Below are 23076 nucleotides of genomic sequence, written 5' to 3' on the forward strand. Positions count from 1 at the left end.
AGGCTGTAGCAGGACACTAAGATGTGCCTGCTCCTTCAAGGCTGAAGCAGTCTGGCCAGGGAGCTCTGCAGGCTAAGTAGAGCTCCCTAGCTGTGGGTTGCCAGGGTAACAGCCTAAGGGGATAATTGGGCAGCATCTGCAGGCATCACATGACAGGAAGGAGGCAGGGTCTCGGGACATATAAGCCCAGGGCTGTCGCTAGGAGGTGCATATGTTTCCTTGGGCAACTGTCAGGGAAGGAGCTCCTGCATGAGGAAGCTGCCTGAGACCTGGTGCTGCCTGCTTTGCTACCCAAGTGCTGCAAGACTTTAGGAACCTCCCAGGTACTTAGATGAGGGAGCATGCTGTCCTAAGGCTGGAAGTTTGCCCCCTTAAAGGGGCATAGTGCTGTTGTCAGTGGTAATGTTTAAGTTATAACCTAGGGGCTTATGCTTGTGTTTATGTTTATATTGGAGGACCGGGATGAGGTTATAAGGGGAGGTTTGGAAGCCTCATTAGTGCCTGGAGAAAGGGGCACCCAATCTGGGTAGAGCTCAGTGTAAGGCAGAGAGAGAGGGGTGCAGCTGAAGGGGCACAGAGAGCCCTAGCACCAGAGAGGGGCATGGCTGCAGGGGCTCAGAAAGCCCTAATGCCAGAGGAACTCAGAAGGGATAGAGAGTAGTATGACACCTGCAAGGATTGGGACGTGATAAGCGAAGTTTGGAGTTGTGTAGTACACCTTGGGTATTAGGGCATAAATGGGAAGCCTTCCACCTTGGAACTAGCTCATTAATTCTATCAAAGGCGTAGCAGGCATGGTAGGTAGGCAGACTGCCCTTGACAGGTAGGTGGGCTGGTACTGGGGTTGGCAGCCTGGCTACAGGAGATGTGGGCAGGCTCTGTCAAAAAAAAAAAAAAAAAAAAAAAGGATTGGGCCCCTTGCCATAACAGTGATGGAAGTCCCTAAATTGAAATGGTGGGGTTTTAATCATCGCAGTTAAAAACCCACCATTTCAGTTAAGAGGACTAAGCCTCCGTCGCATGTACAAACACCCCAAGATTGGAAATTAGATCTTAAGATATGAATGTCCTGTCCTAGTGCATTCAGTTCAATCTACACAGCTTAGACTAACCTGAAAAGATTGAATCGATTCAGCCATGGGTTTTTTGACTGTCTGTACTTAGCCTAAATGTTTTAAATCCAGGTATCTGGAAGATGTAGTTGCTGTTGCCTTGGAATTGTTTTTCATGTTATCTTTCTGTTTCCTCTTGGGGCACCATACTTTTTTCTTTCTACCTCACACAATGCAAGTGTGGGTGAAGTGTCTCTAACTTCCTCCTGCCCAAAGATATTTCAGAACAGACCTAGGATTGGCCTCTTTTTCCCTTCTTCCCTCAGGGAATTGGCAGGGGAAGGGCTGTAGAACACTTTTCAGTTAACCCTTGCAGAAGAAATAGACTTGAAAGCAAGAAGGCAAGATTCCCTTCTCAGGTATTAATCTGTGACAAGTATTAATCTGCCTTTCTGGGTCTGTGACACATTATTTGTCTCTCTCAGGTCTTTCCCATGTGGATGTATCCATATTCAAAAAATTACAAATGTATTCTCTAGTAATGTCACATACCTGCAATATCACTAATTACATATGCAGGGTGTGTAAAGTTTCTCAAATGTTAATAAATGATGACTAGCTGCCATAAACATGTTACACGTACATGTACTCTGTATTACAGGTTATAGAGACATCAGTAGAAGTTGCTATGGATAACTATGGGTTCTAAATCACTTTTGGACTGGCTGGATTCAATCTTTAACAAGTATCTGTTTAAGAATCCATTAATTATTTTAAGCCTTTATTAATTATTTTAAACCTTTATAAGTCGTTTGTAAATATCCCTTTCATATAGTTTGAGCCTGTTGATTGCTATGCATTGTCGATTTGTTCCTATGCAATATAATACTAGTTTATTTTCAAGGCATCCAGAAAACATATTAGAAAAATGGAGCTATTGGCTGCTACGGTATAGCTACAAGCTGGAACATCTCATCTTTTACTTGGCTGGCAGTAACTGTCTAGAACTGTTGACACCTCTTCCAAGTGCCTTGTCTGAAATCAGGGATAAAATCAGACATATGTTTTCCCTGCACACATGTGCTAATCTCTACTTACCCTTGGATTTAAGGCACCTTCTATTTTTTATCATGTACTCACATTTTTCCAGTATGAGTGACTGCATCCAAAGGGTTAATAAACTTTCCAGTCCTGCCAACTGACAACAACCACTGAAATAACAAACTGAAGTTATACGGCTGTTTTTTCTATCTCCTGTCACATCTGAGATTTTCTTTCTCCCATAATCATTATTTACTTGTGACTCTTTGTTACGTGATTTTTATTATTATTATTATTTATAGCTCAATTCTGTGGGATGTGTTTTATCTAATTTTTTTTCATTTCCTCAACATTTTTCTCTTCTTTTATCTCTGCTGCTTTTAAAAATGCACCTCAGCTCCACACAGCAGATTGAACATTCTCTTTCAATCTGTTCCAATGAGATGGTTCTCAGATTTTTGAGATTATTTGCTCTGGTATGCTTTATAACTTCTACTTTTATTTCTTTTTCAACAGTGAAAGTCAATGGGGAGTGGTATGAACTGAAGGGGTATATCAGTTTGGGTTTTGGTCCCAAAGAAATCAGTTTTGAGTTGTAACAATATTATCTTCTTATATTGGCAAGAAGTTAAAATTTCCTACAGAGGAAATTCAGAGGGAGGAAATCTCTCCTTTTTTTTTTTTCTTTTGTTTATGTTTTCCTTTCAGTAAGGATAGATATTTTTACAACCAGGCTACTTGCCTACATCTCTATAGGACTGTACAAGAGCATGCACTAGATGTCTACATTTATACAGTTTCTTAGTGTAACATCAGATCAGACTTGCCAACCTTACTTAAATGGGTGACACATTGGCTTTGATGACTTCATTGCCTTCAGTGCCACTGTTTGCAAGAAGAAATGAGATTAGCAGAATTAGGTCTGTACGGGCGCATCTACACAAAATGTTTTAATTTGCATTAGCCTAATTTACTGCACAGTATGGTCATGCGTCTACATGTGCGTGCCCTTACTGCACAGTAAAAATGGCTAATCGTAACTAAATTAGATACCTGCAAATCCAGGTATCAAATTTAGCAGTGATTCATTAATGTGCAGTAATGCATGTGTAGATGTGGCCTGGCACTAACTTTAGTGCTGGGTTTGACACTATAGATTCCTATTTGAAATATCTGGGTTTATCTTGTGAATCATATGTAGGTGTTTGTATACCTACCAGTGCTAATATTGCGCAGTATCCCAGGGCATCCTTAAAAGGATTTTCATGAGAATCACTGGTTCAGATGCTTCTCTGTGCTAAGAATTGCCTATTGGCTCTTCCTAGGGTTGCTCTCCACTCAAAGTTTGAGCTCCTTGAACTGCTCTCTAGCGGTGCCTAACTCTCCCTATTAATTATATAAGGAGCCTTTGCTCCTCGCTCTGTTTCACTTTTCCCGGACTAAAAGCCATGGTGAAGCATAAAATGGAGGGATCATGGGGTCCAATCTGGATTTGGTCCCATTTTCAAAGGAGCTTGGGCCCAGATACCCAGATTTAGGGCAACTGGGCAATTACACACACGCGGGAGGACTGTTCCAATGCAATCGAAATCCAGCACATTGAAGCAGACTCAATTAATTGAGACTGCTGAAGCATGCTCTGGCAGCCTTGCACATCACATGTATTAGCGGCACAGCGCATCCCCGCGCTGAGTAAATGGCAGTAGTGCATTTTGAAATAAAACATGTTTGATGCGCTTTAGTTCAAAGTACCCACCACCATTTTCTCAGTGTGGGGATGTGCTGTGCTGCTGATACAGGTGATGCCATGGATGTTTTAATTAGCACGACTCACTAATTAAGTGCCCAGTGCCACATTGGGACCACGTATAAAAAATGTCTTTTATGTTTAGGAAACCTTTGATTTAGGGCTTGAGAACCTAAATTTCACTGAAGGGCAAATGGACGTTAGGCCCCTAATCCTCATTTTTTTTCAAAAGGGGACTTAGGGTCTAAAATCTTGCCATTACTTTTGAAAATTTGACTTTGCTTCTTTTATCCAAAGCAGCATTCACAAAGGTAAGCTCTCATTCTAAAAATGGTTGCAAATGCTGGTGAAAAATCCTGTAGAGTACGTTAGGTCAAGTCCTGTTTTCCAAATGAAAGCTGGAGTAGCTTCATTAATTTCAAAAAAAAATATGATACTGCTGGGTTTTTGATAATGCTGGGCTTCCTTAGTGTCTAACAACATTGTTATTGCATTGATATTTGTAACCAGACACAAAATTTATAATGTTGAATATTAATTGGTTTTTTTGTTTTGTTTTTTTTAAACTTGATAAGAATGAAGCATCCTGAGCGCTTTACCTTGTGATACCCGTGACAGGGAGAGAATACTAACAATAATCTAATGTAAAAGATATCTGCCATAAATGGAGCATAGCAGTATCAAGAAATGCAAAAGCTGCCAACATATCTCCAGTACCCCTACAAACTGCACGCCAGAATCTATCAAAGACAAGAATACCTAAATACCTGTGGGGGCACATTTATCACAAGAAAATCACTCTGCCTCCAGTCTCTCAGTCCTGATTCTCAAAGGGACTTTACTGTGAAAAGTGGTTTGTAAATTATTCTCTCTCAGGATCAGGCCTGATAGACTGGAGGCAGAGTGTATTTTGATGAGGAATGTGCCCCCACAGGTAGTGGGGTATTGTTGTTGTTGATAGATTCTGGTGTGCAGTGTGTGAGAGTACTGGAGATAGTTGGCAGGTTTTGTGTTTTGAGCTGTAGGAAGTTGGCTTGAGTTCTGGTGATGAGGTTAGATGCTTGTTTGAATTTACAAGCCACTTTTCAGAGCCAGGCCTATGATCTTCACTTCTTGAGCCTCCTAGGTACAGAAACTCATGGACTCAATATACATAGTGGAATTCTGACACTACAACCTGCTAGACATCTGACTTCCCAGGTACCTCTGCACTTCTTCTACCTGTGCTGTTACATCCCCCTGACATCTCTATTTCCATTTTCACTGACTGGCTTTCTTGCCTGCACTGCGTGCCAGACCAGCTGCTGGCTTCTTTACTATTCCTTCCATCCAGGACCAGGAGACAAACCAACTGCAGATACTTCCTTAGCCTGACAAAGGGGTTTTCAACCCAAAAGCTTCCTAAGATACATTTCTGTAACTATTCCAGTTTTTTTCATAATAAACATATAAACATAAAAACACAAAATAAGCTATCAGGTATGACAAGTAACATATATCCAACACAACATCTTTACTTCTTGCTTTCAGTTTTTTTATAAAAAGAAGGGCTCTGTGATAGTTTGGCTAGGCTACCATAGATGCTGTTGGTGCGACCCTGCTAGTGCTGTTCACTCACTAAGTTATTTTTACCTGCTACCATTTACAGTGGTAGACTAGACTGAGACTGTAGGGGAGGAGGAGACCCCACTGGGGCACAGTGCCATGTTGTGCAGAGGCCCCAGTGCCAGGAAGGGCACACCTGATCTCTCTCTCTCTCACACAGAGTCACAAAGTGAGGGCGTACCTAGCAGACATGCACTAGGTGCTCCTACTTGAGAGGAAAGAAGGGCCTGACAGTTCAGTTTGGCTACCTGAAATGCTGTTGCAGATGCTACTGGTGCTGAGTCACCTAAGTTATTTTTACCTGCCACCGTTTACAGTGGTGGATTGGGAGGAGGTTTCACTGGGGCATGCTGCCATGTTGTGCAGAGGCCCCAGCACCAGGAAGGGCACACCTGAACACACGGTGTCACTCACCCATCTCACGAGTTTTGCCTGCCTGTGGCCAGAGGTGCAGGGCCCTAGAACCCAGACTCCCCCTGCACATGTCTTCTTGACAGCTGGCAGGCTTTGTGGCTGCAGCAGGGCCTACCAGCCAGGCCTGCAGTAGTTTTCCGCCCACCTGTGCCCCAAGACGGACATAGTTGTACAAGCACCCATGTCACGAGTTTTGCCTGTTAGCAGCCAGAGTTGCAGGGCTCCAGAACCCCCTGCACCTATTTCCTTGAAACTTGGCAGGCTTTGTGGCCCCAGGAGGGGCTACCACCCCTGCAGTTTTCACTCTGCTGTGGCTTAACACATACGTGACAAGAGTTTTGCTTGTCAGCAGCCTGAGGTGCAATTTCCCAGAAACCCCTAAACCTATCACCTTGAAACTTGGTAGGATTCATGCCCTCAGCAGAGGCTATCACCCCTGTAGGCTTCATCCAAATCAGCCAGGAAACAACAAAGTTATAGATAGTTCATTGATTTCCCCATTATACTCTATGGATGAATCTCCAAATCTCTCTGAATTGGCTCTAAATCTTCCTAAGCCGATTTGGCTGAATTGAATCAGAAAAGCAATTTGAATCTCTAAATTGAATCGCTGGCATCTGAATCAGCCAAATCCGAGTCAAATAGTTCCCTATTCGCCCAGATGTCAGTCTTTCCCCTCCTGTTCCTCATCCCTCTTCTCAGTTCCTGTTGCCCTGAAAGACTGCCCTCCAAATCTTTTCCGAATTGATTTGGAGCCTCCAAATGGATTTGGAGATTCATTTTGGTCTCCTGATTCGATTTGGATTTTGTGATTTGGATCCAAATCGGGCCGAATTTTCTCTGAATCGAATTGGCGACTGAAGCTTTGCACACCCCTAGCACTGAAGTGTGATTCTAGTCCATTCTATTTAAGTCTATTGAAGTACATTGACACGTCTATTTCTATATTGCATTATTATGTTATCCTTTAGATTGAGCCACAAAAAAGCAACGAGGGGGAGTACCAACTCCCTTTTTCCATGAACTATTCACAGGAACTTAAGAAGCATGGAACAAAACTGCCCTTAGGTGCCTAAGTCTACTTGTATGCATGCTAGGTAGAACAGAATCTGTCCCTTGGTCTTTGTCTTTCTCTCTCATAGTCCTGTTGTGTATGTCCCTTGCACTTAGTAGGCTGTAGAGTTTTTTTTTTTTTTTTTTTTCTCAAAAGAAGCAGTGGAAGTTTCAGCACTTTGAATCGTTGAAACTAGACTGGACAATAAAAATTGCAGCGAGCAATCTGGCATTGTCAGGGTGATAGACTAGATGACCTAATAGGTCTTTTCCATCTCTAATTCCTGATTTCTATGCCTCTCTCACTTCCAGAAAATCGTTGAGTGATTTACTCAGACTAAACCTTTGTCTCTTCCGCTGCTGGAGAGAATTAAAGGTGAAATAGCACATTTAGTGGAAGAAGTGGAGCAGGAAGTTTTGCTTGAGGTAGGCTCTTCATGAGAGAGCTCCACATAAGAATTTTCTCTGTTGTATTTTCTGGCAGTGTATATTCATTTCACAGTATGTAGTTCCTGTTTGTTTAGCCTTCAATACAACTGCTTAGGTGAATGAGACGAGCAGGATTTGGAACCCATTTAGATTTGTTTCAGAAGAGTGAAGGGACTGAAGAATAGAGTGAAACAAAAGGGAGTCAGGATTAAAATTAATTTGAAAGGGTGTGCATGTAGAGCTAAAATGCTGTGTTAAAATGTTCTTACATGACTGGTGATGTCTGCCTGTCATTGAAGCAGTGTTACACTTCCAGTAATTTACTCCAGTTTTCTACCAATGTAACTGACCTCAGGCTTTGCCGCTTCTTATTTATAGAATTTATGAAGACATTCTCTGTGCCAGGGAAAATCCTTATTTTTATAGTTTTATAACAAATAAAAACATGCTGCATTTTCAGTTCATTTACTAGATCTGCTCCAACCGTAAAAAATAGTTAAAAAGTATTTTATCTACAATTTACATTGTTTTACTGCCATTTATAGGGGTGATGCTATTTGTCATTTGAAAGTATTTGGTCCCTTATCTGTTTATGAGTGTTCATATACTCTAAATGCTTCATGAGCAAAAATCCATATGGACTGTTGCATCAGGAAAATATTATTTATTCTTATTGGAGGATCTCGGATTTTGAAGAGGGGGTTCAGATATGTGGTGCATCACCACATACCAAACAGCACATATTATCCTTCTGTTAAAGTGAAATCAGGACCTGTACTAACATACTAGGGACCTAGTGCCATATTATTCAGTTTAAGTTCAAAGTGAAAACAAGTATAACTATTAGCACATGTGCTGCTTTGCTAGATTATATATTACGTTTTAAAAAAATAACAAACCTGGCCAAAATAGTCAAAGGATTTTGGGTCATTTGTTCTGTAGTCGTATAGTTAAATGCATATCTCTTATGTAGATTGAATATCTTGACACTGCCTCCAATAAATCATTTGTTTCTACACCTGAGTTAATATTACCATGTCTGAATTAAAGTTTTTAGCTAGAGCTAAGAACAGTTTGCAGGGCTGTGAAATAGGAGAGAGACATTACTAGACATGGCTAACAGATAGAAAAATTGCAGGGGAAAGGATAGTTTGACCAATGGAACATCAAAACCCTTAAAAAGGAGAGAGGGTCATTAACGCATGTGGTGTGGAGAGAGATTAATAGGAATCTGGGAGATGACAATGAGCCATGAAGTCAATTGACTTCCTCATGGCTGCCTGAATAAAAAAGCTTCTGCCCCTCCCAGGCCATTAGATAAACTGCCTCTGTTCATTCTTCAGTATTCCTCATTCTTGGTTTGCTCTTAGTTGCCCTTCTACTACAGCATTGCCACTCTTCCAGTGCGAGAGCCAAAACTAAGTTCTGTGGTTTAAATGAGCAACAATGAATGGTCATAGCAACTAATAAATCAATTATACATATTCTGAAAAGTGTGTTTACGAACCACTTGGACCTGGGTGGTGGCACTGAGGTGGAGCTCATCTTTTGGGGGAAATCTGAGGCTCTGCCACTAAAAGAGGAGTTGGCATTGTGCAACACACAAGCACCTTGCTTTATCTGACTCACTGTGCTGGGTGTGTATGTGTGTGTGAATAATTTGTATTAGTACATATGAGGTCCTTGGGACAGGGCTTATCTGCTTGTTTTTACTGCACTGTGGGCAAGGCGACCTAGCTTAGTTATGACCATTAGGTGTTACTGAAATATAAATGCTAATAATAGAGGTGAAGCATGCTCTCCTGTTTCTGAGATCACTCAGCATTCCCTGTTTGCTTGCCCAAGGGAAGAGGGGTCAGGTTGGAGAGTGTAGACATGACCTTGGTTTTACCTACTCCTCATCTAATTTTTGTCTAGACGAAAAAATAAATTGCAAATGTTAAAAACGCCCCTGAAAACTTAGATCAATTGGCAGTGATTTGAAAACAGGTTAGATATACAAAAAACTGTTGGGGCTGCTCTTTAATACACACAGAAAAATTTATGGGGTTTAAAAACCTCAAATTGCCAGTGATATTTATAATCCAAAAGAGAGAAAGGTGATGGTGAAATACAAGGCACCTATCAATGGAGAGGCAACGGCTTAAATTAAAGAGCTTGGCAAGGGCTTAACATTGATAATAAACTCTTAAATAAACAAAGTTGGGAGCTAATGAAGCATGTACCTTCCCTTAACCTGATCACTTTGGGCACAATTCTATTTCCCTTATATGCCTAAATGGTAGTTTTCTAGCCATGTAAGTGATGTATCCAGCAGTTATGGGCATGTGCAGTAGGCTACATGGTGGCTGGGCAGGGGTATGACTACATACATGTGCCCATTCAAGACATGTTTCACTAGGTCTGTAGGCAGTCAGGCCTGTGTATAGGCCCTGGGGGTGCAACTAGGAAGTTAGCAAAGTGGAGGCATGGGTTATTGGAGCCAAGATGGGACATCCAAAAAATGCGGTCTAAGACGTAAGCTGAGGTGAAGAGCTTGGAGTCAGAGAACCGTTGCTGAGTTCCAGGGAAAGACCAAGATACAGGGCAAGGCAGCCACGGTGAGTAAGGACGCCAGGAAAACCAGAAAGAGAAGAACCAGTGCTGAGTTTCAATGGAGATCCAAGATCAGGGTAAGGGAAAGCCAAAAGTGGGTCAGAAGTCAGGAGAACCAGGGAGAGCTGTCAGAACCACAGTTCCCGGACAGACGGAGGCTGTGTGAAGGCGTGCCTGCACTGCAGCCTGAGCCTGCAGGTGTTTTTAAAAGGGGTGAGTGGTGCAGCAGGCACTCTGGTTGCAGAGAACTGGACCAGCCACACAAGCCAGGGTTCAGGGTCAGGTGTGGTTATGCACTTGTGTGGCCCAGCCAGCCCTGCTTGATCAGTCTCTGATAATGTGTACCTGCTTCTAAATCATGAAAATATAGCTGCCTAGAAATTCATGATTAAAAGCTGTTAGGAGGAGGAGGAATAGCTGAGTGGTTAGGGCATTACCCACTCCCTTCTTAGTATTCCTGGTGAAGCTGGTCCCCCGGGCAACCAAAAGAGGAAAATACCTAAGGCCAGGAGGAAAAATGCAGAGTAGTATGTGTGTGGCCCAGTGAGATAGCTGCTGTTCTGGAAGGGAGCATCCTTGGATTCTAGCCTGAAGCTACTGGGGCAGCAACTACTGCCATGCACTGCCATGTATCTAGTGAAAATGAAATGCAAAGGGACGTGGTTCTTCCTCAAAAGGAGTGCTGGAAAAGCCTCTGAATTATGTCTTACTTGTGGCATGGTGGTTAGAAAACTGTGCTAGGAAATGGGAACGACATGGGTTTAAACCCTGGCTCAGCAAAGGGGACCTATAATTTGGGTTCTAGCTTCTTGGCTCCATGCTGTAAGCATCCAGCTACCTGGGATAAAACAGTTTGGGGCTGACCCCCTTTTCTGGGACTCATGCTGAGGTATGTTCATACATGGCTGTAAACATACCTGGGCAGTGCATGGCACTACTGTGTAGGCTTGGTCTATGTGCACACACTTATGCCTCCACAGAGCAGAGGCAGAGCCAAAAACATTCAGGTATGCAGCTAGGAAACTACCAGTTAGGTGTACCAAAGAAAATAGAAGTTTGCCCTTGGACTGTGTGCATGGGATACCTCTCATTGCATTTGCATTTCAGAGTTCCCGCAGTTTGATTTAAGTGAGCAGGACTTGTGGGATTTGGCATGGATGAACATAACTGCTTGCCCATGCAGACCAGAGTACAACATCCTCAGGGTGCTGAGGATATGAACTGTCATACCTTAAGATGATCTTACTGGTCTGTCCCTCAAAATTTACCAGACAGGTCTGCTCCTAGCAAAGAGTAACACTGTTTGCTTCATTAAAAGGACAGACAGAGTAAAAGGAAAACACAAAGATCACCATTTGATATACAGAACTTTTCATACAGTGATTTTTGTAATCCTATCTGTAGGTAGACAGGGCATTAGCACTATGTTTTTTACCTTGAGGTAATGTACTGCCTTTGATATCAGGAAAAGGAATGTTTCTTGATGGTGACTTAGATTGACCTTGAATATTTCACAAGTTGATGGTCTGGGCGCAACTGCATCTCATGCATGGAAGAAGAAAACTGAGTTCTGGTGACTGTGCCCTCACTGAACTCTGCCTGGTTAATTGGCTCTGGCTGGAAATATTCATCCAGTTCCTTGGAGCAAGGAAAGGCTCAGGAAGAATGGGAAACAGGAAGAATCAAGAGGCAGAAATAAACTGGGAAATATTCTTTCAATTTGCTCACTGTCTAAGCAGAATGCACAAGGAAGTAAATTTAAGTCTTAAATGATTTTTTATCAGACAGGCCACATCAAAATCAGATATTGATTACAGCTTACCTTTCTATGCTCTGATGCTTTTTATTGACTTTTCTGTTCTGTGCCCTATGATGCAGTACCAAAGTGATTGGATTGGTATATTTTCCCTTTGGGATTACACCAGAAATCTCAGAAATCTTACAGATGCATGTATTAGGCCTCCAAATCTTCAGCGTTTGCATAAAATGAACAAGGACTACATCATTTGTACCAGAAAAAGGGGAAGAAATGCTGCTCTGATGAAAGCTCTTTGTTCCTGTTGAAATATCTGCAGAAATGTAGGAAGGTCTATTAAAAGTAGCTTGCAGCTAAGAGATATAGTGCAGAGAGAACAACAGTTTAAAGGCCTTGCTAATGTGTACAGGTTTTCGGCTGGTCTGTGCAATGCTTCTTTTTCTGTTTTGAATGACTATTATCTTCTCTTCTTGACACTGTTTCCCTTGCTATTATTTGACTTTGGTACAAAATAAAATAAAGTAAATCAGTGGACCTTATTCTCATTTACAATCAAAGCAGTCTGACATTAAAATGGGACCGTAACGCTTTATGGTCCCTGTATACTTCCAGAACTGTGAGTCATGTCTTTAGCATAAATGAGAATTCAGGCCTAGGTATGATTCCATCATCCTGTTCTTGGGACAACTCCTAAGCACCTGCTATTGCCACTGAAAACAGTGGGAGCTGAAAGTACCTGGCATCTCTCAGAAAGCCTCTTCACATGCCTGTTTTTAACCAATCCTGGGATTTTTTTCAATTTCACAGCCACCAATATTTTTCCCCCTCTTCTGTACCTGAAGAAATGCTTTAGAAGTAAGAGGCAAGAAGAACTCCATAATTCAGCGTGAAGGTCACTGAAAAAACTAATGTGAATTTAATGCTTCTGGTTTAGTGTCCATTCTGGCTGTTTTTGGAAAAAAAAAATTCTATCCTTTACTTCTCTTTGCCTAAGACACGTACACTATTCACTGTACTATTTCAGAACCTCCCAGTAATTAATTATATTTGTTCTTACACCTTGGGGAGATAGCAAATTGCTATGCCCCCTGTTTTAGAGGTTGGGGAAAAAATAAAGTGCCTTGCGAACAGATACATAAGATGCTTATAGTAGAGTGAGAATTGATCTCAGATCTCAAGAATCCTGTTCACAGAATTAACCACAAAACCTTTTATCCCCTTATTTATAGCAGGAGGTGGGAGTTGAAGTCCCTTTATAAGCAGCAACTTCTCCTCCTAGCAGCCTAGTAAGGAGGGTGGTATGGGCCATTTGAATCACATTGTGCGTGGAGAGTAAGTTTCCCCCTAAGTTCCTATTTGCTTCAGTGGAGCTGAGGACCTGAACTTTTACCTGCAAACACAATTCTGCGTCTTTCAAAATCAGATTTCAAATGTATTATTGATCTATTAAAGCAGAAAATTACTCGCTATTTACTTTGGTTATCTTTTACAAACTAGAGAATATGTATGGGAGTCATACCATGAGAGGAAGCAGTAAAGTCACTGTGGCAGGGATGCTCATTGTAGGTACTTGTACTCACTGCAAATGCAACTTGAACATGTCATGGGATTTACTTATAGTGCCACAACATTATACAATGAATTTTGGAGTCTGGAGGTTTTTCAGAAGACAGTCATTACCTAACAACCAAGCAAACAAAACTGTTGTAAAGTTACTTAAATATGCATGAGGAAAATAGAAGAAAAAATATCAAAAGTTACAGGGCAGCCATGCTGGAAGATTTCCTTATGCCTAGCTTAATGCTGTTTTAAAAAAGAGTAGGGTGCATTCCCTGTAGTCAGTGGTGTGCGGGCTGGGCGCGAGGTGCGGCCTGTCTTTGCGCACGCGGACTGTGGCCAGCAGCCCGGGCACGCGGGGTCGGAGAAGACCGAAGGTGAGCTAGAATTAGTTACGGACGCGTAGTGGTTGATTTAAAGATTGTTTACTTACACCAAAGATGGTTGTGGTGTAGGCTGGACAGTTTTCCAGGCACAGCTCCGCTTAAATCCTCATTTGAGGATTACGACAAATTCGCTGTCTCCAACGGAGTTGTTGAAGCTCCGTGAGTTTGTTTCTTTTGTTCCAGGAAGGGATATGTCTAGGAATTTATCGGCGACGGGGAAAGGCCAGAGGCTGTTCAGGCCTCTGTTGCCTTTTAAGAAATACGTTGGGTCCGTAAGGATCCGCAGCGCTTAGAGATCTTCACACAAGGCGAAGGTTTTTCTTTCTCTAACTCCAATTTCTCTCACTCCGATTTCTCTCCAGCTTGGGCGGAAACTACCCGAGCTCTTTATACGGTTAGCAAGCCAATCGCTAGCCGCCACGTGTGCATAATTTCACGTGAACCAATAATGTGGTTTGAATTTGAATACAAATGGCGGGAACTCTTTGCACCGAGCATTTCTTAGATGCAAAAAGAAATGCACCATGCAAAGAAAGCTACAAATTGGCGGGAAATTCTCCGTTGCACCGGGGTTCTCTTCTGCAGCAGAAAACTCTACCATGCAAAGAAGCTGCAATTTAGCGGGAAAATAATTTAGCAGTGCCGAAGCACACACAAAACAAAAATCACAACTTTGGGTTGTGACAAGTGGATAGCAGATAGGTACCATCTCAACAGTAGAGAATGCAGTGCTTTCTGCATGCTCCTTCTGGGGAGTGTGAGCCCTTAGCACAACCCAGGCCAGCAGTCAGTAACCACCTGTCACTCTCTGACCCAGAGGGAACATGAAAGGCTTTAAAAGCCTGCTGAACTGACAAGTATGATGTATCATTTTTTTTCTTTCCTTCCTAGAGTGGCAAACAGAGTAGGTTGCATTCCCTAGTGCCTGCCATGTTATGCAATCATTTAGTAAAAGCATGTGAGCACCTGCTTAACTTTAAGATGATGAGTGATTCATTGGAATTGCTCAAATATAATGTGTTTAAATACTTTGGTGGACTGAGAGCTGGAGTGCTCATTTGGCTTGAGGCTGTATCTTGAAAAGTGTCATGCTCTCTGTGCAGGATTAATGGGTGGCACTGTTAATGTGGGCAAAAAGAAGCAAGTCTTACATTGGTACTTATAGTAAAGTAACTTTTTGTCATGGCAATTTATTTTTAAACAATTTAACTCAACTACTGGAGAGTTGTTAGGACCTACTCCAAAGCTCACAGAAGCCAATGGATGTCTGTCAGAATGGTTTCCTGAAGCTTGTTGCATAAAATGAGTTTTTTTTCCTAGCCAATTATTTGCTGAAGCAAAACAATTTGTTGCAGCAGTCATTGCAAAATGAACTCTCTTCAGTGAGGTAGGAGTTCCCATATGCCCCTTTGAAATTGATTTTCATGATGGTGAAATGTGAAGATCCAGCCTATGACCCTTAATTCCTTGACAGTCAGCGTGGCAAATACAGGATATGGTATCAGCAATGGGTGATGTTGATGCTGCAACTTTTAGGGGCAGATGTTGGCAGCACATCAATATGTGCAGGCTGGGATGAAGTGCTTCTTGTGACCTCTGCAAGGGAAAGCAACCTGTTCCTGTCTGGCCCTCAAAGCTATGCCAGCTGTTTCCAGCCCAATTAATTCTTTATTAAGTAATGACTTGTTTGTCTTGGGAGACATGTGGCATTTTTTTTAAAGGTTTGCTTTTCTATGCATGATCTTGAAACAGACAACAGAAACAAAATTAACCTAGACTCTTGATATAGCATTGGTTTCCAATGAATCTGTCAACTGAGGAAGAGTGCCTTCTAACTGGAGAATAGTGAATGCAATGCCTATATTAAAAAAGAGAAAAAAAGTGACCTAGATTCACCAAACTTCAATACTGTGTAAGGTCTTAGAACAAATTTGGAGGTAAACAGAAAATGGGAGATGGTTTTATCCAAGGAAGATTGTGTCATACCAAAGTGATATCCCTCTATGATAGGATTACTAACTTGTTAGACAAGGGCAATGCAATGGATTTAATTTATCTAGATTTAATCAAAGCATTTGTTAGTGTGCTTCATGGGGAATGATTAACTCAGCTGGAGGAGATGGGGATTACTGTACTTGTAAAGTGAATAAAGAGCTGGCTAAAAAGGGTTATTTTAGAAGGAGACTTGTCTGATTGGAGAAAGGTTATGAGGGGCATTAGCTGAGGATCAGTTCTGAGACTCATCTTGTTTAACAATTTTATTAGCAACACTAGTTTAAGAAATAGAAGTGTGCTTATGAAATTTTCCAGTGACACAAAACTAGAGAGTATTGCTAATATGGAGAAGGATCATATAATTTTACAACAAGAATTACATAACCTTGTGGTGTCCAGCAAGGTAAGTGGTATGAAGTTTAATGGCCTGATGCATAAAGTCATGACCTTAGAACTAATACAAATAACTTTTGCTACAAGATGAGGGCTTATAGAGTGTAGGCAACACAGGAAGAGAAGGATCAGGGTGTATAAATGTACTAGTGTGACCAAAAGCTATCTGTGATGCAGCTGTGCAAAAGTGAATACAATTCTAGGGTGTACAAGATGGGGTATATTTAGAAGAGTTAGAGAAATATTAATATTACTGTAGAAGCTCTTGTTTAGAATATTGTGTAGAGTTCTCATCACTGCTTGAAAAATGTGCAGTTTTACTGCAAAAGTTGGGCACAAAATGGTGTTTTAATTTTCAGATTAATTTTTACATTCATTATTTTTAGTTTTTCCTGTCTTTTTCTTATTGCCCCCTCTTTCTTTCCCATCTTTTGTGCCTTTTAATTTTTCTTCTTTTCAGTGAGAGAGAGAAAAAGAATACAGAACATGAGAACAGTGAAAACTGAAAGCCTAAATTTTGAGATATCTGAGAAATGTGTGTTGTCTATAGATTGGAAAGGATTTCAAGCAGCTCTACATACAAAGTGAAATAAATGCCAAGGTGATATAAAGGCAAGGGTAAAAAGATGAGACTTTAAAGTAATGAAGAACTGATGAAGCAAGGAAGAGAGACTGGAAGAGTTTTTGCAATAGCAGGAGCTGCACTGAACAAGGCTGTGGAAAAATTAGGGGGCGGACATACCAGAAGGCAATACTAAACAGAGAAGGAAAAGCAAGTTCTGTGACCTACAGTTCAGTGAATATCAGCTGTGAGTTATGAAATCAGAGGGCCAGATCCTCACCTAGTCTTATTCTATTGAATTCAAGGACATGAGGTTGGTTTACTTAAGTGAGAATCTGTCCAAAAGAAAAGCAGTTTCAGATTGGATCTTGAAATGCCTGAGAAGGTATTTGGCAGGAAAAGTTGCAAGGAATTTCAAATCTTTCCCCCTGTTGATGAGTAAACATAGGTGGTTTCATGACTGTGGTTGACTTGGGGACATAAGCAATGTGCAGCTTTGTGGTAAGGTGCTTCAATCCCTGCTCACTCCTACACTCTCTCCATCATTTAAAGTGGTACTTTGCTAGCCCTTCTCTTCCCCAGTCCCTCTCCCTTATATTTAATCAACACGAATGCAGCTCACTACTCCAATTCTATTGATTTTTGTAACAGGTTTCACCACTACCTGCAAAAGGATGCTAACAGTACTCCCTTCTTATCCTTTGATTGATGCTTTCTTTTACCTTACATGACAAAGTGATAGATGTACTTAGGGAAATTTCTGCAAAATCATTAATGCCACCCTTACCAGTCAGCTACCTAGGCACTGGTTAAATAGCTGTCATGCATTTGTTACCTGAAACACTGCAATACTGTATAAGTAGCCCATTCATTTTCTTTCATGATAAGTACCAAAGAATAGGCATGAAATGCACAGCTGAGGGGAGAGAAAAATGTAGTAACAATTCCTACTTTTCCTGAGCCTTTTATCGAGAGTCAGATTAGAAGAACATATGGACAGGTTTATTGTTAACATTTGGGAAAGTTGACTCAAATAGTTAAAATGTTCTTGAGTTTAAAATGCACCATATTTGCTCACATACAACATGCTCCCAAATAAAACGTGCTGCTTTAAGCATAAGCTACAGTGCTCAGCTAACAGCTACACCTGTGAGAAGTTTAGCACTACCCCTTCAGCTCACTGAACCAGACACAAGCAGCACCCATGTTAGTAGCTGCATGGCATGCAGTGCCTTTCCAGAAATGCTTCTTTTCCAGTAAAGAAAACAGCTTCCCAGCTTAAAACATACCCCCTTTTTGGAGGCCTCATTTTGAGGGAAAATGGGTGTGTTGTTTATGAGAAAATAAAGTAATTTAAATAGCATAATTCCAGAGGCACCTGTCTCACCCCAAACCCCCATGTGCTAGAATCAACAAACCATAAGTCAATGAAACAGCCTGTAGATATGTACCTGCTCCTGTGTGTGATTTAAGGGGGTCACAATCTAGCACCATTAGCAGTACTGAGTAATTACAGAAAGTAACACCATCTTCAGTGAAAAGGCCACCAAATCATCCTATCTGAACTATTGAATGTCACAGACTATTGAATTTCACCTGGTCATGCCTCTGCTGAGCTTAACATTTTGTGTTTGACCAATGTGTAATTTGTGTCCAGTAAAGCAGAAAGGCATTCATCCTTGGTTTGAAGATCTCTAGCTAAGTGTTAGGGGTTAGGTCCAAGAGCTAATTCCCCTCACTGCTTAAAATTAGTGCTTTTATTAGTAATGTGAGACTGTTTAACTTCAGTTTTCAAATGTCAGTTTTGCTCCTGCCTTTGGTACCCAAATTAAAGAGCCCCTTGGTACCCAGTATTTTCTCTTGGTGAAGGTATTTTACACACACTCCAAGTCACTGCTCACTCTTCTTTTTCATCAGCTAAATAGATCAAGGTAAATAGAACTCCATTTCCTTTGGTGTAGAGCAGGGGTGTCAAACATATAGCCTGTGGGTCTGATCCAACCCATACAGCTGCTTCCTTTGGCCTGCTGGGCTACCAGTGGGCATAGTTCTTGGCTGCAGAAGGTTGAGCGAGGCCTGTGCCTGGCTTATGCTGCAGCCACTGATTCTGCCACTGCTTGCCTTACTGCCACCATCCCTGCCAGCTCTGCCTCTTGTCCCACTGCTGTATTCATTGCAGCCACTGTTGCCCTCCTGCCACTCCTTCATGGGCTGAACTGGGCCCATCTGACGAATGGGTCCTGTGGTCCAGATCCAGCCCAGGGCATGGTGTGAGTTCAATCCTCTGTGATCATAGGACCATATGAAAGTAGAAATCGGAAGGGGCCTCACAAGGTCATCTAGTCTAGCCCCCTGCTCAAAACAGAATAATCCCTGACTAAACCATTTTAGTCAAGTAAATTTTCATGGATAGAGATTCTAGTTTCTCTTGGTAACCTGTTCCAGTGCTTGACTACTAACATTTTTTTAGCCTTTCCTCATAAATCTTGCTTCTCAGGCCCCTAATCAATTTGTTGCTCTCCAATAGATTATTTCCAATCTGTCCTCATCCTTCCTGAAGTTAGGGGCCCAAAACTAGACACAGTATTGCAGGTGAGGCCTTATTGGTACTGAATAGAGTGAAAGAATCACTTCTGTTGATTTACAAGTGACACTTCTTTTAATGAAGCTTCATGTGCTGTTGGCATTTTTTGCAATAACACCATATTATTTATTCATAGTCATTTTATGGAATACTGTAACCCACAGGTCCTTCTCTACAGTACTGCAGCCTAGCCAGTCATTCCCGTCTGTTTTTGTGCATACACTTATTCTGTCCCAAGTGCAGGACTTAGCACTTGTCCTTGTTGAATCTCTGAATTTTATTGACTATGGACAATTTTTCCAGTCTATCCAGGTCATTCTGGATCCTAGCCCTGCCTTTCTGGAGCATCTGCAATTCCACCCAACTTGGTGTCAAGGGGCAGCAGGTCAGGCGCTATGAGGAGAGACTAAAGGGCCTGAACCTATTGAGCCTCCACAGGAGAAGGCTGAGAGGGGATCTAGTGGCGGTTTACAAACTCACCAGGGGGGACTAGCGGGAATGGAGGGAGACTCTGTTCCCCCGGGCACCACCTGGGGTTACTAGGAATAACAGCCACAAATTGTTAGAGAGAAGGTTCAGGCTGGACATCAGGAGACATTACTTCATGGGTAGGGCTGCCAGGCTCTGGAATGGACTCCCAAGTGAGGTGGTGCTCTCTCCTACCTTGGGGATCTTCAAGAGGAGGATGGACAAATATTTGGCTGGGGTGATATGACCGTGGCACCCATTCCTGCCTGGGGCACTGGGTCAGACCTGATGATCTGTTTAGGTCCCTTCCGACCCTAAGCACTATGAAACTAGGCTGGTCTTCTGTTGTACTTTTCTTTCTTCTGTTGCATCAGGATATTTGCTCCTGTGCCCTTAAAAGGGCTTAAAGTACAACTTTGGACTCTTTTTACCCTCTGACTTGTTTCTCAGGGGATCCTGACCACCATTCCAAGAGTTTGTAAGTCTGTCAAAGTCCAGTGTTTTTATTCTGCTACTGTCCTTTCTTCCTCCCTGTACAATCTTAAGCTATCATATTGTTTTGACTGTCATTCACATTACCATATACCTTCACATTCTCAACCAATTCCTCCCTGCTTGTGAGTAGCAAGTTGAAAAGAGCTCCCCACCTAGTTGGCCTATCTACTGCCTGTATCAAAAATGTATCCCCAACATATCCAAGAAATTGCTGCCAGCTTGTGCTCTACTGTGCTCCCTCCTTAGTAATTAAAATACCCCATGAAAACCAGGTCCTGTGATTTGGAAGCTTCCCTCAGAAAAGGCATAGGTCACCAAATCAGGAGGAAGACGTGGACAATCTCAGATGCCTACCATGATATCTCCCCTTCTGCTCTCTCCTCTAACATTTACCCAGAGGCTTTCAGCAGGACTACCTTCCACTTCTTACTGCATTTCAGATCACATGTGCATCTCCTTCATCTGTAGGGCAACACCTTCTCCTTTTTTCCCCTGCCAATCCCTCCTGAACAAGTGCTACCTATCCACAACAGTACTCCAGCCATGTGAACTATCCCATTATGTCTCTGTAATATCAATTACATCATAGTTCTTGAATTGTATTAAGACTTCCAATCCTTCCTATTTATTCCCCATGCTTGTCACATTAATATGAAAATATTTCAGGTATCTGACTGACCGTCTTGTCTTCTCCCTGAGAACATTGCTGACTTCTGCTATTGTTTTCCCTTAGTAAGTTTTTATCCAGGTACCCAAGGTATTTTCTTACTTTGAGCATTTATCTCCATCACCCAGAAAACCTAGTTTAAATGCCTTCCCATCAGGTTAGCAAGCCTGTATACAAAGACACTGTTCCCTGTTTTTGTCTCTTCCCAGTAGTCTTTCTTGGAATGTGCCCCATAGTTGAAGTCCTGCTGGCACCACCATTTCCATAGCCATGGTTTGATCTTCAGGATATATTTACTTCTTGCCAGGCCTTTACTCTTGACTGGAAAGTTTGATGAGAACACCACCTGAGCCCCTGTCCTTTTCACCCCTGCACAAAGAATCATGTATTTACTTTTGATCTGCTTAAAGTCCCCCCCTGGGCAGTTTCATTAGTGTTGACTTGGATGAGCAATATGGGATACTAGTCAGAGGGCCAGACAGGACTTGGGAGCATTTCTGCAATGTCTCAGATTTGGGCTCATGGCAAGAAGCAGGCTTCCTGAGACAACAGGTCAAGCCAGAAGGTGGAAGCCTCCTTTTCTTGCAGGAGAGAGTCACCAGCCACCACCACTTATTGGTTTCCCTTGGCTGAAGTGTTCTCAGTCTTCCAGCCCCCAGAGGTGCATGGCATGGCCTCTCCTGCCACTGGGCATTGTCTAATGCCAGGGCTTCGTGCCTGTTCTCCAGCTGGACACCCACAAATTCAGAAGAGGAATTTTGTTTGCTACCATAGCTGACAAACTGCCAGCTTCCACCTTCCTGAGTATCTGGGTCTTCTCTGCCTTCCAGTGCCCTCTCTGACTGTCCTCATTCCATGATGTAGGAGGTCTCTCTGTGCATCAAGTTGATGAAAGTCTCATGCTTCTGGATGCTTCTGATTCTATCCACGTCTTCCTGCAGCTCCCTTACCTGATTCCTGAGGATACAGTTACACATTAAAATTCACATGTGCTAATTCTAAGGGATATTAGGCAGTATTAAAGTTAGCACAGTGGGCACATCTACATGTCACTGCATGGTGACGTTGCTATGGCACAGTACGAGCAGTTATTGCACTGTGTGCATGGTACATGGTTAGAATTTACTGCTATGTTGTTGTAGATGTGTGCTATAGCAGGGAAGCACGCTGTTATGGTGACATAGCTGGTGACCATGTGTGGAACTGCATGATTACTATATCATCATAGCACACCGTACAGTGATGTAGCACATTGCTACATTGCAGTAGGGCAAAGTGTAGATGCGCCCACAGTAAGCAGTATCATATTAAGGGCTAATACACTTTCAAATGTACAAAGCTCAGACCTGACACTAGAAGGCTGGTGAGAGGGTCATGGCTAGGAGCTGCCAAGTCTGCTTTGTGCCCACCCTGCTTGCTGGCTCTCTAGGGGCAGTGTAAGAGCCAGGATTGGCCCCCGATGACCACTGCTGGCTCCAGTCAGACCCATCTCACCTCCACCAGCCCACCTGGTTCAGGCCTCCAGTGCTTCTACTCCCCACTACCCTATGCTCCCTACCCCCATTTCCCTCCCTTGCTGTTCCCCTTCCCTACTTTCCCTCTCCTGTCACAGATCCCCTACCTACTCACCTACTCTTCAGCTGTCAGTCCAGGGATATAAAGTTCTGGATTTTAGCTGGTTCATTCTGGGAGCAGTGCCATCTGGGATAATTTCATAGTAGCTAGGGTCAGGAGAGACCTGAACAGATCATCTAGCCTGACCCCCTGCCACAGGCAGGAATGAATGCTGGGTTCACAAGACCCCAGACAGGTGATTGTCCAACCTCCTCTTGAATTTGCCCAAGGTAGGGGTGAGGACCACTTCCCTGGGAAGTTGGTTACAGATTTTGGCCACCCTAACTGTAAAATATTGCCTTCTGATCTCTAACCTAAACCTATTCTCCATCAGCTTATTACCACTGTTCCTCATCACCCCAGGTGGTGCTGGGGAGAAAAGGGCTCTACCTATATGCTGTTGATCTCCCTTGATGAGTTTGTAGGCAGCCGCCAGGTCCCCCCTCTGCCTCCTCTTGCTGAGGCTGAACAAGTTCAGGTCCCTCAGTCTCTCCTCATAGGGGCTGTCCTGCTGCCCTCTCACCAAGCGGGTGGCCCTCCTCTGAACCCTCTCCAGGCTGGCCACATCCTCTTTGAAGTGCGGCACCCAGTACTGGACATAGTACTCCAACTGCAGACTGACCAAAGCCACATAGAGGGGGAGTATCACCTTTCTGGACCAGC

The 23076-nt window shown here is 42.6% G+C and overlaps 1 long non-coding RNA gene across 1 annotated transcript in view; it reads left to right on the forward strand.

Annotated features, from left to right (window-relative positions):
* The first annotated feature begins 228 nt into the window (after nucleotides 1–228).
* The window catches only part of LOC132250029 (uncharacterized), a 69951-nt gene continuing 47103 nt past the window's right edge, over nucleotides 229–23076 (forward strand). The window contains exon 1 of the long non-coding RNA XR_009461620.1: nucleotides 229–323. This is a non-coding gene — a long non-coding RNA (uncharacterized LOC132250029). The remainder of the gene's footprint in view (nucleotides 324–23076) is intronic.

The sequence above is a fragment of the Alligator mississippiensis genome, chromosome 1 (assembly GCF_030867095.1).
Source record: "Alligator mississippiensis isolate rAllMis1 chromosome 1, rAllMis1, whole genome shotgun sequence".
Classification (NCBI taxonomy): domain Eukaryota; kingdom Metazoa; phylum Chordata; order Crocodylia; family Alligatoridae; genus Alligator; species Alligator mississippiensis.